Below are 17168 nucleotides of genomic sequence, written 5' to 3'. Positions count from 1 at the left end.
CTCCCATTTTCTGTTTTTTACTTTCTCTTCATTTTTATTTGTGTGTTTCACTACTTCTCTCTTACCTTTGACCCTGTTTCTGTTAGGATTCAGGCCAAAATGTCCCCACTGAGCCTCTTCTCACTTTCTCTAAAGTCTCAAGGAGATGGGTAGACATCTGGAAGAACTTCCTAACTTCACATGTGAACAAAGCAGCTTGTTGGTCATCCTTCCAAGAAGATCATCAGAGGGAGACAGACGCTGATAGGACCCACATATCTCGGGAGCTTGTGGGGCAGGGAAGCGGGCCTGAGTGGAGTCTAGGGCTCTCCTTGGTTGAGTTGAATGAGTTCTCCGATTGATAATTCTCCTCCATTACTGTTGGATACCTTAAAAATCTTAAAACATTTTTGACACCAAACAACTTTCAGGGAAAAAGAAAAACCCTACCAGACAATAAGCTATTTTCATCTCTCCTCATTTCCTCCAGCCTTTGTTTTTGCTCAGTTGCAACCATTGCACATAGATGTTTTCTGCTTTTTGCACTTAGCAGTATTTTACATGGATATTTCTATTGTATGCACTTAGTCTACAGAACTGTCATTTTTAATAACCACAGCACATTAATATGACCACTGCTATTGTTGGGCATTTGGGTGGTGGCCAAATTTTCAATCTTGCAAACAGCGCTGCCTCGAACATCTTTGTCAAATTACTTTTTTTCTTTCTCTTTGGATTGTTTCCCAGGGGTTTATTCCCAAAAGGAGAATTATAGGGTCAAAGGGCATGAACAGCTTTGTAGCTCATATTCCACATTGCCAGGTTGCTTCTCACAAGGGCAGAATCGAGTCGTAGCACTACTAGCAGTGTGCACAGGAATGGGATGGGGAGGTGGGGACGGGGTTGCCTGTTTCTTGGGACCAGGACCTGCCACCAACTTGCTGTGTGACCTTTGGCAAATCTGTTCCCCTCTCCAGACCTCGGTTTTCTTGTCTTGGGCAAGATGATCTTTAACGGTCTCTCCAGCTCTGCTCTGTGATGATGGACATATTGGCTTTCCCTTGGTCCTTTGACTGGGGGCTGGTTTGGTTGGTGACCTCAGGTCTCAGACATGTTGGAACTTCAGTTCCTTCCCTCATCAGCAAAGCCAATGCTAGGATGATTTCTGTTTGCATTTTGGATGTATTCTGCTGTGAGTACCTGTGTGGGGTGGGGATAGGGCTAGCGGGGTGCAGTGTGGCGATCCTAGTTGTTGACACTTGGCATCTATTCTGCTTGATTTGTGCCCATGCTGTGCTGGTCCTTAAGTGTTTTGAATTTCATCTCTGGGCATATGGGAAATGTTTGGGTGTCAGACTGAACTGCGTTTGAGTCCAACCTTGCCACGGTTTGTTTTGTGGGATTTTAGCAGATGACTTAGTATCTTAGAACCTCTACCTGTAAAATGGAAATAAAAATACTCACCTTAGGGCTGTTCCATAAAGTTAAATGAAATGATGTTTGTAAAATACTCACCACAGTGCCTGGCATGCTGGAGCACTCAACATTAATAACATTTTCCCAGGACCCTGTACTCTCCCTGGTCTGGTGTGATGGATCTCTCTTGGGCAATGTGTCCAGAATTAAGGCTACTGTTGTTTCCTCTCCTCTGAGGAGGATAAATTGGGCAGGGTCCTCCAAGGTGCCTGGGAAAGGCCTTGTCTTCTTCAGGGATAGCCCAACCTTGGTCTTTCCTGAATACTGTCCATCATGGGCTCCCGAGCCGGGACCCTGCTCACCCCCCTGCTGACCTCCCTTCTCTCTGTGCTCACCAGCCCCTTGGCAGAACCTCTTAGCTCTGGAAAAGTCAGAAGAGTCAGAGGCTAGCAGTGGCTAGCAGGGCCCAATCCTAGCATGAAGGCAGCTTGTGCTGGATCCTCTCCCGTCTCTAACTCAGATTCCAGTTCCTGGGCCCCTGCATGTGCTCCGGCCTTTCATCTGTGTTCCATCCACACTTCTACCTTGTCCTAGAGCCTTCCTCACAACCCCAAGACTTTCAGAATTGGGATTCCTTGGAACTCTCTCTAGCCTGCCTGGAGAGCCCAGGACCATCCTCAGAGCCAAGGTCCTGCCACTTGTGACTTATTCCTCCCTCCTGCCTTGGCCATGGGTCTGCAGCCAGGCTCTCCCCTGTCCTGCTGCTTAGGCTTTCCCCTCCATTCATCATTGTCTGAGGATTCTCCCAGAAGGCTTGCTCTGCCAGCACCCTCCCCTCCCTTCCTTTGCCATGGGATCCCCTGCCTGGGGAGAGAAACTGGTGGGAGAGCCTCAGAGGCTCATCCACCCACTGGGAGATCAAGCCAGGACCCCAGGTCAAGAAGCCTCCAGGTCAACAGGTGGGGAGCAGGGGGACTTCTGGATCTGGGGCCACTGAAGAACTTACTGGCCTCTTTGGGAAGTTGCATACTACATGGGCAGGCCCCCTGCAGTGCTGATCAAATGCCCAACCAGTAGGAAGATTTTGCACCACATTAACAGGAACTATGCTAAGTCCATGGTTGGATAGCAAGGGGAACACAAGAGGCAACATGCCCACCTTCTTTGTGTTTAAGCCAAGTCCTCATCTTCTTTCCATGCGTTCACTGTCAAGCCCTCTTTTACTTGTGTCCTACTTCTCTCATGGAACAAGCCCTGTACTAGGGACGGGAAGATTCAAAGGAGGCAGCGTTTTGCTGCCACCCACAGGGAGTTTTACTAGCCCAGGGATTGGCAAACTATAGCCTGTGGTCAAATCTGGCCTGCCACCTGTTTTTGTAAATAAAGTTTTATTGGAACATAGCCACACCCGTTTGTTTCTGCATTGTCTATGGCTGTCTTTCTTGCCACAGTTGCGAGAGTTGAGTAGTTGCGGTAGAAACTTTATGACCACAGATCATAAATATTTCCTCTGTGGACCTTTAGAGTCTAGGTGGAATGTATAGGGTGCAATTTGGGCCCCACACTCACTCTGGGACCTGCTGTAGACTGGCTGGGAGGGGAGTGGTCTCACTGCCACATGGCGCCAGGAGGACCAGGGCTGGGACTAGCTTCCCAGTGCAGACTCCCAAGCCCCAGACTCGCTGGGGTCCCTGGTGAGGTGGGCAGGCCTCAGAGTATGGGGTGGTAGCCCCAGCCAGGCAAGGGCAGTGGTCCCCCATTGGAGCCTGGGCCCTGAGTGCCTCCTCCGACTCTTTGCACACACTTCCTTCTTTCCAAGTGGCCTGAACTTTGGCAGGAGAATCTGTCCTCTCTATTCTCCTCTGCCCAGCTCCCTGCAGTGTGCAGAGTGAATTAGTTTGAGTTAATAAAGGGCTTCCTGAGGCATATTGCTTCTTTCCCCACCCCAGGCTGGCCCCCACCCTGCCAGTCCTCCCTGGCTGTGTTTGTGTTTGCAGTGGAAAGTGTTTCCCAATAGACATGAGCACTGTGGAAAGGGGTCCATGTTTCCAAGCCACTAAATCATTTTAGTTTTTTTGGCTTCAGTTTGTCCACCTGTAAAATGGGGACAAGAAGCTTCCTGGGTCCATGGTTCCCCCAGAGAAAAATGGAGAGCTTCATTCTGCAGTCAGAGTGGCTGTTACTGGAGTTCTTTTTGGGGGATGACAGGGCCTCCTCACCACTAGACACATGGTCTTTCCTACAAGGAGCCTGAGGAGTAGACTCCCATTCTTGAAAAGTGCCTTCCCAGGTTGTGGAAACAATACAATTAGCAGCCTCTTTGTTCAGGGTGTTAATTAACTTGCTTTTTCTGAGTACACCTTCTTTCAGGTACAGCCTGTCATCTCTGGGGTGCTGGCAAGGGGAAGGCAATTAGATCCTCTTTACTGTGCAATTAATTATGGCTTGAAACAGTTCCAAGAGACTGGGAAGATTCCTTGACAGCACCAGCCCCAGGAAGAGACCTGGCTTAGAAGCAGGTGTGAAGTTGAATGTAGTTTGGGGGACTGGAAGAAAGGCTGTGGAGTTCAGTTCAGAGGACTGCAGAAAGGCAGATCTGGGCACCTCACTCCCCTGCTCAAGAAAATTCAGTGGCTCCCTAGTTCCTATCAAGTCAAGACCAAACTCCTTACTTGAACATTCAAGAACATCTATTATCTGGCTTAATCCCATCTTTCCAGAGTTATCTCCCATAATAAATCTGTACATAATCCATGTTCCTGTGAAACCCAGGACTCATGGCTACTGGAAGGCAATTTCCATGCCTTTTGCTCACTGTTTCCCAAACCTGGGATACTTTCTTTCTTCATTCTCTGCCTGCTGGAAAGCTCTCTGTCTGTCAGCTTGCTCACAATCATCGTTGCAAATGATGGTCATAGAAAGAATAAGGGCCTTAGGCTCAGATAAACTTGGACTCAAGTTATTTAACCTCCCAGAGCCTCAGTTTCCTCTTCTGTAGCTGTCCCACAGATAATGCTTGTCAAATGTCCAGCTTGGGTGAGTCTCCTCTGTACCCACTCAAGGCTCAAGCCGTGGCCCTTAGCGTTTGCCTAAGTGCTAATGATCGCATCTTACTTAGGTGCTAGACTCTCCTGTTTGCAAACTGGTTTCTGTCCTTTGCTGTGTGTTTCACCCCAGCCCACTGAAGTAGGTATAAGGACCCTGAACTCGAGGCTGAGAGAGACTAAGACAACGGTTCTCAGTGAGGGCAGTACCGCCCCGAGGGAACACTTTGGGCCACCACCATGATTTTTGGGCGCTCCTGGCATTTAGGGGGCAGGAGCAAAGATGCTACATGTTCTGCCTGAGACAGCCCTAAACAAGGATTGTTCTGTCCACTCACATGGGTGGAAATATCTGAGGCTAGAACCCAACTTCATGTTACTGTGCTTCTGTTATTTTTAGACATGATTTAATACACCTAACATTTTCCAGGAATAAGCTACCGACTAAATCGAAGGAAGATTGGACTTGGTTTTGAGGAGCACTTTTCTAAGAATTGTTTACCATTCTGGCAAACCACATCGTGGAAGGCAACACCGCTCATGGCCTTGCGGGCCCTCAGACAATCGCCAGGACCGGCAGCCTTTGCGGGCAGGGTGGTCGATGGCCGGGCGTGAGCGTCTGACTCCTTGTGTCTTCCTGAGTCTTCACATATTGAAATACATTTTGACTTACAATACTCCCCTTGATTTTTCCTTTATATTATAATTAGGCATTTAAAATTAAGTTTGGAAGTTGTTTCAGTATGCTAAAGCAGCTGGAATGCAATATGCCAGAAATGGGTTGGCTTTTTCAATGGGATTTTATTAGGTTACAAATTTATAGTTCTAAGGCCATGAAAATGTCCATTTTAAGGCAGCAAGAGGATGATACCTTCTCTAAGGAAAGGCTGCTGGCATCTGGGTTTCCTCTGTCACATGGTGACGTCTGCTGGTCCTTCTCTCCTGGTTCTGGTTTCAGTGGCTCTCTCTAAATGTCTCTCAGTGTTTCTCTCCCAGCTCTCTGGGCTTTTACTGCCTTTTATCCTCTGCACAAAGGACTCCAGTAAAGGATTAAGATCCACCTTGAATGAAATAGCCTAACCAAAAAGTCCCACCCACAACAGGTCTGCACCCACAAGGATGCATTAAAAGAACAAGGTCTTTCCTGGGGTACATAACAGATTCAAACCAGCACAGAAGGAAGTTATATTCTCTATGGATTTCGTTTCACTTCCTTCCAAGGGGTTATGAAAAGGGAAGGTGATAAGCCCAAGACTAACCCAGCCTGGAAAATCTCCTGGTTGGAGCCTATTGGGTTTGTGGGGCCAGGCACCAGTTGGCAGTTCTGGGGGCCGCCGGGAGCCATGCCGCTGCTGTAGGAGTCTCCCCTGCCCGACCCTGGGGCCCACACTGCTGCATGTCTGTGTGTGGACCTTCCGGAGCACATGCCTAGAGGGGAGCCGGGCTGCTTGTGCTCCTGAGCGCAGGAGTGTGTCCCTGTGTGGCATGAGTGCTGTGAAGGCTTGTGCCCACCCGCTGCCCCGGGGGTACACCCGTGCCTGGGTCTCTGCTTCCCTGGAGGAGCTGAGGGAGCCGGGCTGTCAGCAGCTGTCAGCTGCCTCTGCCTGCAGCCTTCAACCTTTTTGTTCAACTTCAACGAGAGCCGCTTCCCAGCCTACTTGGTCCTCGGCCTGACGTGTGACAGCCTATCCAGCTAAGGGAAGGCTTCTGCTCTGCTCAGCTCCACCCTTCCCTAGGCCACCAGGCCCAGGTCCCTGGTCCGGCTACTTCCCTCCATGACCCACCCTCCTCCCGGGCAAGCCCTTTAGCCATAGATGGGATCCTCAGTGCTCCCCACTGAAACCGAGTCTAAACCAGGAGATGCTGCCCCCGCCCCCACCACCTCTTGACTTTAGGCAGCTCCTTTCCCCTCTATGGGCCTCAGTTTCCCCATCTGGACACTTCTCTACAATATTCTCTCTGAATGCCGAGTCTCCCTCCCACATCCTTCAGCCCTTTCCCTGAGTCACAGGCCCAGCTCCCTGCAGTGTGCAGAGTGAGTTAGTTTGAGTTAATAAAGGGCTTCCTGAGGCATATTGCTTCTTTCCCCACCCCAGGCTGGCCCCCACCCTGCCAGTCCTCCCTGGCTGTGTTTTTGTTTGCAGTGGAAAGTGTTTCCTAATAGGAAGCTAATGTCCCAGAACGGCGGTGCCCGCCTTTGGAAAGGCCGGGCCCTCATCACCCCGTGGCTAATTGGCTGATGGCTATGGCAGCAGCAACGTGGCTCTGGGTGATGACGTTGGGGGACATGGGACGAGCTGGCAGCCTCACTGCTTATCATCTTCAATCTCTAAGCAGTGAGGTGTCTGGAGGGAGAGTGGGAGCTGGGGCCGGGCTGGGAATATCAGTGTGTGTGTCGGGGTTTAGGATAGTACAAGAGGGACTTACCAAGTCACCCACAGATTTAGACTGCTCCTGAGTTCCTTCTTGGGCCTGGGCTGGGCCAGGGTCCTGTTCTGTGGCCCAGTGATCAACTGCGTGGGGACCAGTTGGTTCCCTCTCTGGGGCCCAGGGCTTCAGGCCCGAGTCTACTAGTTGAGACAGACTCTCGTGGTGTGTGACACGGCAGCCTCGCCTGCTCAGCTGTTCTTTCTACCCGTCCCTTCCTCTCGGAAGGAAGGAGAGGCCTACTTGGCTGCTTGCAGGCTGTGGGGCTTGGGGCTGGTGGTTTGGGGGTGATACAGAGTAATATGAGGTGCCTGAGCCAGTGACTGGCAACTAGAAGCTGGTGCTATAGGCTGTTTGAGCTGATGCCCAGATCCTCCTTTGGAGACATCGCCATGGGTTTTAACCTGAAATAGCCTCTCCCTGTTCAGTTCTCAGAGGCAGCAGGCGAGAGTTCCTGGGGGAAGGTCCCTTTTGCTTTCCAAAGCCCAGAGGCTGGGAGAGCCTCTTATCCAGGTGTTGGGACCACATTATCAAATGAGACGTATTTCTACTAAAAAAATTATTTGTGTTTATCTGAAATTCAAATTTAACTGGGCATCCTAGGTTTATTTTTAATGCAGTTTTATTGAGATATATTCACACACCACATTGAGATATAGTCACACAGCACATTCACAAACCATCTGAAGTGTACAGTCCCTGGCTCACAGTATCATCACGTAGTTGTACACACAGCCCCAGGATCAATTTTAGAACATTTTCATTACTCCAGAACAGAAATAAAAGTAAAAAAGGAAACCCAAATCCCCCTATATCCCTCATGCCCTCCCCATTATTGACCCATAATATTGGTGTGGTACATTTGTTACTGTTACAGAGAGTATTAAAATACTACTGTTAACTATCGTCCATAGTTTGCAATAGGTACATTTTTTCCCATACACCCCTCTATAATTAACTCCTTCTAATAGTGTCAAAAATTTGTTCTAGTTCATGAAAGAGCTTTTTAATATTTGTACAGTTAATCACAGACATTGTCCACCATGAGATTCATTGTGTTATACATTCCCATGTTTTACCCTCCAACTTTCCTTCTGGTGACATATATGACTCTGAACTTCCCCTTTCCACCTCATCCACACACCATTCAGCACTGTTAGTTATTCTCACAATGTGCTACTGTCACCTCTGTCCATTTCCAAATGTTCAAGCTAGTTAAACATTCTGCACATATTAAGCAATCTCTCCCCATTCTTTACCCTCATTCCATATCCTAGTAACCTATATTCTATATTTTATGTCTATGAGTTTACATGTTATAATTAGTTCATAACAGTGAGAACATACAATATTTGTGCTTTTGTTTCTGCCTTATTTCCCCTAACTTAATGTCCTCAAGGTTCATCCACGCTGCTGCATGCTTCAGGACTTCATTCCTTCTTACTGCTGAACAATATCCCATTGTATGTATTTACCACATTTTGTTTATCCATCCTCTACTGGTGGACACTTGGATTGTTTCCATCTTTCGGCAACTGAGAATAATGCTGCTGTGAACATCAATGTACAGAGCATCCTAGGTTTTTTTATTTCCTAAATGAAAACCTACATGGACGGCAACCTTGTCCATTGCAAATGGACTCGCCAGGGTGATGAGCTTTGTGCTGAGCTTCCTCACGTGTGAAATGGACAAATGACCACAAGGCGGGAGGGTGGGGAAGACTGGGGATCTAAGGCTTGGGATGAACCGCCTCCCACCCTTCTTTTTCTTGCTCTCTCCTCCCCTTTCTCTTCTTACTTCCTTTTCACCTCCTGCTATAAGTTTCATAAGCTCTGAGAAGGTCAGAGCTGAAGGGGACCCCAGAGCTCACATGGTCCTCCAGTTCCCGAGCCTGGTTGGTCTCCACTCTGGAAGGAGCAACTGCTCAGGCCCGGGGCTCAGGCATCTGTGTGTTCGATAGGCTACGAGGTCACTCCTCACTCATCTGGGATAGGGAAGGGCAGATCCCCTCCCATCTCCCAACTGCACAGGGGTGGACGGGGAGGCCAGTTCACATTGTGAACACAGCAGAGCCAACTGTAATGCCCAGCTCTCCCACTTCCAAGCTGGGGTTATAGGACCTTGTAAATTGTTACTCCTTTATCGATATGGTCTCCTCGGCCATTAGGCCTCAGGACACGTCCTTCCTCAGGCGTTCCGTGCTCTTCTGCTGGTGTTGTGGCCAGATGGAGTCATGCATGGCATGGAAAGATGAGGTGTCTGGGTCTGTGAGGTCAGGGCTGTGCAAAAGGTTCCAATTCTTCACCTCACCACTGCCCCACCACCCCACCTCTCCCCAGCCTGGATTTGCTGCCCTGTGAGCCCCCTCCTCACTGCCCTTGCAGACCTTGTGCCCACCACCAGAACCTTGTTCATACCATTACTGTCCTCTGTTTTGTTGGGCCATTCCTCTTTAAATCCTGGAAGTAACAGTGTGATATAGCACATCAGAACATGACCATGAATCCCCAGTGCCTAATGGGTGCATTGCACATAGTAGGTGCTCAATAAGTAGCTGCTGAATGCATGGATGGATGGATGAGAAGGCATTGGAGGCAAAGTTATGAGACCGGGATTCTTCTTTTGGGTTGACCACTAATTGACTGTGTGCCTTGGGACAAATCACTTAATCTCTTTGGGCCTCAATTGTCTATTTCCAGAAGCTGTTAACACAGATTAAATGAGACAACACAAGGTGACTTGCTATTCCCTTACCAATGTGTTTTCCTTAGCCCTAAATCCTCAGGACACTTTCTTCCTTTCACTTAATTGCTGTAATCATGGGAGAAATTGTGGCTGCATCCTGTGCGTGCCTTGTCTTCCAAAAAAGGGCAGGGTCCAGTCCACAGTGGCCATTCATCCACTGAATCCCCGATCTGTGCCTCCAGCCCTGCTTTCTCTCCTGGACCATGTCCACACTGCTCATCTCCCTGCCTACCCCAAATTCAACACCTTGAAATCTAAACTGGGCATGTTCTTCCTTAAACCCGATCTCCACCCCTCTGTGTTCCTTCTCCTCAAGGAATGGTCCTGTCATCCACCCCATTGGTCAGAAACCAGAGGTCAAATCTTTGGCTCGGTCTCCACCACCAAGTCCTGTTGATTTTGCTCCTCAGCTTCTCTGTCTCCCCCGTCCCTGCTTCTGCTCAGGCTGCCATTCTCCATCACCCAGATCTTGGCCACAACCTTCTGTCCCCTGCATTAGCCCCTCTATTGTTTCTTCCAAAAACATGTCTGATCTATCACTTATTCATGTAAAAATCCTTCCTTGTCTCCCTGTGTTCCTTCAGCTCAGCTTATGTGCAACTAGGTGTGTTCTGACCCCTGCCTGCCCCCCCATTCTTGGCTTTCAACACCCCCACCCAGGCATCCTGAATGAACTGCCTTGCTGCCCACTTTGCATGTGCTGTTCCCCTCCTCGCCACCTGCCTAACCGCTATGCACACCCAAGAAGCTTTCCCTGGTGGCCTGAAGTCCCCATCCCCGAGGCCCGATTAGGTGCTCCTCGGTGTGCCTCCATACACCACAGACTCATCCTGACCTTAACCCTTATCACAAGGTGTTGTTATGCCCCAGGTTTCTCCCCCAACAAACCACAGGTGCCTTGGAAGGACTTGGGCGTCCTCCGTGTCTAATACCGTGCCCAATTGCAAGGTAGGTGGGAGGCAGCAGAGCACAGTGGTGGAGGATCCGTACTTGAACCCTGTGCCCTCTAAAGCGGTCACCACTTGCCCCTGTGGCCATGACTCGTTAGCTGTCTGGCCTCTGGCGAATTGCTTAGGTGCCCTGTGCCTCAGTGTTCACATCTGTAAAATAAGAGCATTCGAATCCTCCTCATGGGGTTTTATAAACATTAAATGAATTGACATGTGCTTTGCAGAGAGTGAGCCTAATATAAATATGAACCTCATTTTGCTTAGTCAATTAATATTTGCTGAATAAAGCGCTGAACTCCTGAATCTTTATTGCCTTACCCCCACCCCATCCCTGCAGCTATGACTTATCTGTCATTCAGCATTTAGTCTGCAAATATTTATTGAGAATCTACAATGTGCCAAGCACTATGAGCAACACTGCAGGCAAAGAGGAACATTTAATCAATCAATTAATTAATTCAGTGAGTCTTTGTTAAGCATATCTTTTGTGCCAGGTCTTGGCGAGGCTCTGGGAGAACGACAGGCCTGGGGACCCCGGGAGCATGGAGGAGACAGATCATAGCAAGGTCATGCACCATGGTCTGTGTGTGCAGGGAGGGGGCAGCAGGTGTGCAGGGCGATGCGGGCACAGAAGAGGGGCCCGACCCAGCCTGGGAGAGGGGCGGGTGCCAGGAAATGCTTTCTGGCTGGGGGCACTGATGCATGAGTAGGGTCTGACCAGGCAGAGGGAGGCCACGCCAGGGAGAGGAGAAACATTTCCTCCGTCATCCATCAGATGCTGAGCGGAGAGAAGCAGGGTCACAAAACTTAACCTGAAACACGCAGCCACATCAATATCAGCCGAGGCGGCTGTTTGTTCCTAAGTGGACAGGCCAGCTGGTTGATTGAATTTTTCACTCACCATTAAGGTGTAGAACAGAATCGAGAAAACACAGCCCTCCAGCCGGGAGTCTCAGCCTCCTAGGCTTGAGCTTGGGTCCCCAGACAGCAGCAGCCCTCCGTCTGCTCCAAACCCTAAAGCGAGGCTCCTCCACCATTTAGTCCTAGCTGGTAAGTTGAAGGCAGTTTAGCGCTAATTCCACCTCCACACTCAATACTTCCCAAGACTATTAATGCATTTACATGCTGGGGATTTTCTCTGATGCCTCATTGCATATGCTTCTCACATTAGGATGCTAATGAGAGGTCTGTTGGATGAGTTGCTGGAGCCGATCCAGGGACATTGGCTTGGATAGGTCGCTGGCTGGCCAGGGATTTTCTAATTCTTTATCAGCGCTTGATCAATGAACTTGCCAAACAGGTTAACTGGCCTCAGTGAACGAATGCCGGGATTGGAGAGTCAGTCAGCCGAGGCTGGGTGTCTCTGGCTCAGGGCATCCTTCTCTTCAAACCAGAAGGCTCCCGGGCACCGGCCTTATGAAGCAAGCAGGAGGATAGCTGCAGAACTGGAAAACCTGGGACCCCATCCAAGAGGCTGTGCCTCATCCAGGGACTGAGATGGCCTTTGGATAAGGCCTATGTTCTCGGGAGGCTCTGATACTGAAGGGAAGCCCCAATTTTCATCTGTCCCATCACTTGAGATAGCGTGGGGGGTGGGAGGGTGAGGTGGAAGGGTGCAGGTCTTAGACAAGGTGCCCACCCTGGCACCAAGGGGCAGAGGAACTTGGCAGCTGGGGAATGGCCAAGATGATGCTTGGGGCTGCCCGTGGAGGCAGCAGGAGAGGGCGTTGGCCCAGAATCCAAATGCGGATGGGAGGATGGAACTTGAGTCCCCTTGGCCTCTCTCCCTTTCAGCAGAAGCCAAAAGGAAAAGAGAGGCAAGAAGGGAGTTGACCAAAAGTATAGAATAGCAGAAAGGCTAAGAATGCCAACGTCTGGTGCCAGAAAGCCTGGGCTCAGATCCTGCCTCTGCCACTTACAAGCTGTGTGACCTTGGGGAAGTAAGTTCCTTAGCCTCTGGGTCCCATTTTCCCCATCTGTAAAATGGGGATAATTATAGTTCCTGCCTCATTTATGAAGATTAAATGAGTTAATGTCTGTTCAGTATCTGGCACACTGTTAGCGCTCAGTATCTTTTAATTATTTCTATTAGCAGCTGATGTAGCTGAAGCCCTCCCTGACCAATTTTCAGGTTCTGCTCCTAGAGGAGAGACTGAAAGAGGAGGGTTGGTGAGAAGTAGGATCCCTGCCAGGCAGTGCAAGGGAAGGGGCGTGAAGCCCTCTTCCTGCCTGCCCCCTCCCTCCATGACGATGCTGGAGGGGAGCGGGGAGAGGCTTCCAGCCCCCCAGAAACCATTTCCACCAGCTCCCTGCAAATCCACTGATGATTTTGTAAATTTGCTTAAGGATTAAATGAATAAGCTGCTCTTCCTTGGCTCTCACAGCTGTGCAGACCCAAGTCCTGCGCTCTGGGAAATGCTTTCGGAGACAGTATCTGGAGGAAGCAAAGCTGCCTCAAAACTTACCTCCTCCTTAGGGAAGCCCCCAGGACTAGCTTCAGGCCTCCTTCTGCATTTGTCAGTCCCTCTTGGCTGCACGTGCACTGCTCTTCTGAGCGCTTGCATGAGGGGCCGCAGCCTCCCACCTGTACCCGTGAGAGTGGGTAAGAGTCTGTCTCTGTGTGTCTGTCTATTTCCCTCAGACTGGGGCTCTGCCACCTCAGGGCTGTGTCTCCCCCAACAGACTGGGAGCTCCTCCGGGACTATGTCTCCTTCCATAGTGGAGCAGCAAGTAAGTTTAGGGCCCAGATGCTCTCCCCATCACCCACTGCGGGATACTGATTACGTGCTTCAACTTGGCGGGCCTGGGCTGGGGGACCTGATCAGCCCCTGGGGAGGGTGGTGGGCACGGGCGACAGCGCCCTCCACAGCCCCCCAGGCCCGAGAAAGTGAGGCCGGAGGCAGGCCCCATTTCCTCACCCAAAATACCACCGTTAGGGGAGGCTTGCCGGAGGGAACCGCCTTTTCCCCACCCCCTTATCTTGCCCGCACACCCCCCCCCCGTTGCCAGAGCAACTCCCGCCACCACCAGTGCGCATACACTGTTGCCAGACACCGTTGCCAGAGCAACTCCCGCCCCTTTTCAAACAACCTCCGCGCCCTCTTAGAACCAATCCTAACCTCCGCACCCTCTCAGAACCAATCCTAGCCTTTATCCCCTCAGCATTGGCTTGTAACAACCCCCGCCCTCTATGCCAGCCTATATAACCTGTGCTCACCCCTAATAAACGCTCTTGGCTTTACCTTCCTGAAAAAGGCGTCCCGCCTGTTCCTTTCTCGCCACCCTCCATACCTTGCACGCCACCGCCGGGGACCTGGCCAAGTCCCCCGCCTCGCCCTCGCCTCCAGGAAAGAGCCCCCGCCGCCGGTACCCTCCGAGCAACGCCGAGAGCCGAGGGTTCAGCAACCGGCCGCCATCCCCCCAGACGATTTAACTGCGACCGCAACCCACATTCTTCTGAACTGGGAGGGGTATTGGGGCAGAGGAAGGAGGGCTGGCAGGGCTTCTCTCATGGGCTCCCCTAAACCGACTATTCTAGACATCCCTTTATAGAGCAACAATCCCACTTCCTTTCTGAAGATTGGAAGGATTTGGGGTTGGGTGGGGGGTATTCTATCCACCCTTCCCTGACTCCTTGGGGCTGGCTGGTCCCAGAGGGAACACAGGGTGATGAGGCTAGATAGAATGGGGGGTGGGGTGGGGGTCCACGGGGTTGGCAGGAGCCTCTCCCACAGTCACAAGTCAGCACCTGGGTGCCACTTGTAGCCCCCAGGGTGGGTGGGACGGCATGGGTGTGGATCAGCTTCCTTTATGGCCTCTGTGGTCCATGGAAGGGGCCAGTGGTCGGCGATGGAGAAGGAGAAGACCCTCCTCCTCCCTGCCCTGGCCCTGGGTGGAGAGTATCGCGAGGTCTCCCCCTGGGCCATTCCATCTCCGCTGTCTCTGTCTCCATCCATTCTGCCACTTGCCACCGGATGAGCTTCCTGCAGAGTGATCAGAGCTGGAGGAATGGCTGTGTCCATCCAGCTGCTGTGCTCACAGAGTTTGATTAAGGGTGCCCTGGGTTACTTGTGGCCATTCAGATGCTGGAGGAGTTGGGTGGGGGGGGGAGGGGCAGCCCAGGAGTCGCCCCTCCTGCTCTCTCCCCTCCCCCAGCCGGTGGCTCTGCCAGAATAACAGAGCAGAAAACAAGATGGAGCAGCCTGGAGGTTCTGGAAGGGCCAGGGAAAAGAAAAGTTGTGGCCCCAAGCTGCTCCATCAGCCACCAAGTCTGCCCTGCCCAACTTTGCCCTTGTACACCAGGGGTGTGCCAGCCGGGCACCCCAGCCAATCCCGGGGAACTCAACCACTTCAAACTCCAAGAGATGGCCCAAGTACCAGGTCCAACTTTCTCAGAGAAAGTGTGCTTACGTGCTTCCAGTGACGGTGAGCTCACCACCTCTCCACACAGTCCATTCATTCCAGAGTAGGGCAGTTATTAAATTAGAAAGTTCTTAAATGGAACTGAAATATGTCTCCTGATAACATCTACATCCTGGCCTAGTTCTAGCCTTTGGAGACATGCAGAACAAGGCACAGCACTCTTCTCTGTGAGCACCCTTCAAGTATTTTAAAGCAGAGCTGTTTCCTCCTTCCGTCCTTTCTTCTCTCTGCTTTCCAGATGCTTTACCTTGCTGGTTGCCCTCCTCTAGACACTCCCATGGGCTTTGGAGTCAAAAGACTTAGGTCCCTGCTCTGTCCCCAGCAGCTCCGTGTTCTTGGGCATAGCCTATTGCCTCTGAGGCTCAGCTTTCAGATCTGTAAAATGGGGGCAGAGCGAATGAGGATGGGTATGAAGCGCCTCATACAGTGCTGACGTGGAGCAGCCCTTCAAGAAACATTGGTCCCTTCCTCTCCCTTATCTGGAAAGATTCCCTCTCCCTGCTCCTTATCACAGCCAGAGGGCCCATCTTACCCACATCCTTCCTTTCCCCAGCTGGGCTTTCCCTTCATCTCTCCTCTACCATCTGTGGGCAAAGGAGACAACGCCATGTCATGGTCTAAAAATGGCCCTTGGGGTTAGGAGACATTCTCCCTGACGTCTGACTCTCTCCAGCTGCTGCAGTGGGGTGTCCGTTTCCTCTGGCTGAAGCCTCTTGGAAAGAGCTCTCCCGGGTTTGCTGGCCTCCTCCTCCCCATCCTTCCCCTGCCCTGGGGAGTCCCTGGCTGCCACCCTGCCCTCCTCCCCGCTCCCCGGCTTGGCAGGTACAGGCATGCACTGTGGCACTATTGCAAGAGGAGGTTTTAATTATCCCTGGAGACATGTCTGAATTACAGAGCCGCACAGGCCATGGTATACACACTGTTTATGTTCTGCCTTAAGTAATTGTATCTTTGGTGAATTATGCTGTCTTGTGGGAAAATACAAGTCTGGCAGTGGAACTAAAGTGCTAAGAAGGTCTCGACTACCTCCCAGCTTGTGTGTCCACCTGCTACACGCAGGGGTCAGCACCAGCTCCTCTCCCTGCGCTCGTGGAGTGTCTCAGCGCTTCCAAAGGCACCTCGCACACAGCTTACACCTTCCACTCAGCCACTCTGCAGAACTGTCATCTGCTTGTTACATTGCTTGATTTGGCTGATGTCTTAGTTTGGGGTTACCATCTCTCCTCCCTGCAAAGCAGACCCTGAGTGCAAGAATGCTCAACGATCACAAATCCCTCCCATCCCTGTATGCAATCCCCTTTGCTGCAACTTCCATCCAGAGGTGGGGTCTGTTCCTCCACCCCCTTGAATCTGGGTGGGCCTTGTGACTTGCTTTGACCTTAGAATGCAGCCAAAGTGATGTGCTTTGAGTTCTGAGGTCAAGGCCTTAGGAGGCTGTGCAGCTGCCTCTTTTGCTATCTTCGAGCGCTGCCCTGAGGCTGCAGGCGAGGAAGCCAGTCTGGATGAGATGCCGCGAGGAGGAGACCCGAGTCTCCCAGTCAGCTGCCAGCACCACCTGCCGATGAGCGGATGCGGCCAGCACCGACCTGCCAGCTCACTGACCCTCCAGCTAAATGCAGCCACAAGAGCTAAACCACAGAGGACTGCCCAGCCCACCCACAGAATTAGGGGAAATAAGAAATCATCATTGTTTTAAGCCATTTTGGGATGGTTTGTTATGTAGCACTAGTCCCCAAAACACACTGAGATGAGGATTGGGGTGCAAGTAGTTTATCTGGGAGGTGATCTCTGAAAATGCTTTGACAGAGTCAGGGGAAGGAGGCAGGGAAGAGGAAGAGCCAGAGGGCGTATGTTAGTGAGCATGAAATCTCTGGGGGGAGCTGGGGCTCCATCTCCTGCAGGACACCCTGAGCGATTGTGTCCAGGGTCCCATGGAAGGGTGAGAGCTTGGGGAGTTTCCCCAGCAGCTCCGTCCATCATCAGTGGGGGCTTGCCTCTGGACAGTTACCTCCCTGGCACTGCTGGCCTGCCTCAACAGGGCTGGCACACCCTGGGGCAGAGAACCCCACGAGCAGAGGTGCAGGAAGCCGTGGAGTGTCTGCAGGTGACCTCTGGGCGGGCCCAGGGGACGGGATGGGGCGTGATTGCTCTACAGGGCCGGTTCATCTGCCTCTGGTGGCCCAG

Source organism: Choloepus didactylus, chromosome 18, assembly GCF_015220235.1.
Source record: "Choloepus didactylus isolate mChoDid1 chromosome 18, mChoDid1.pri, whole genome shotgun sequence".
NCBI classification, from domain to species: Eukaryota; Metazoa; Chordata; class Mammalia; order Pilosa; family Megalonychidae; genus Choloepus; species Choloepus didactylus.
The sequence above is the reverse complement of the archived record's forward strand: the minus strand, read 5'-3'. Positions refer to the sequence as shown.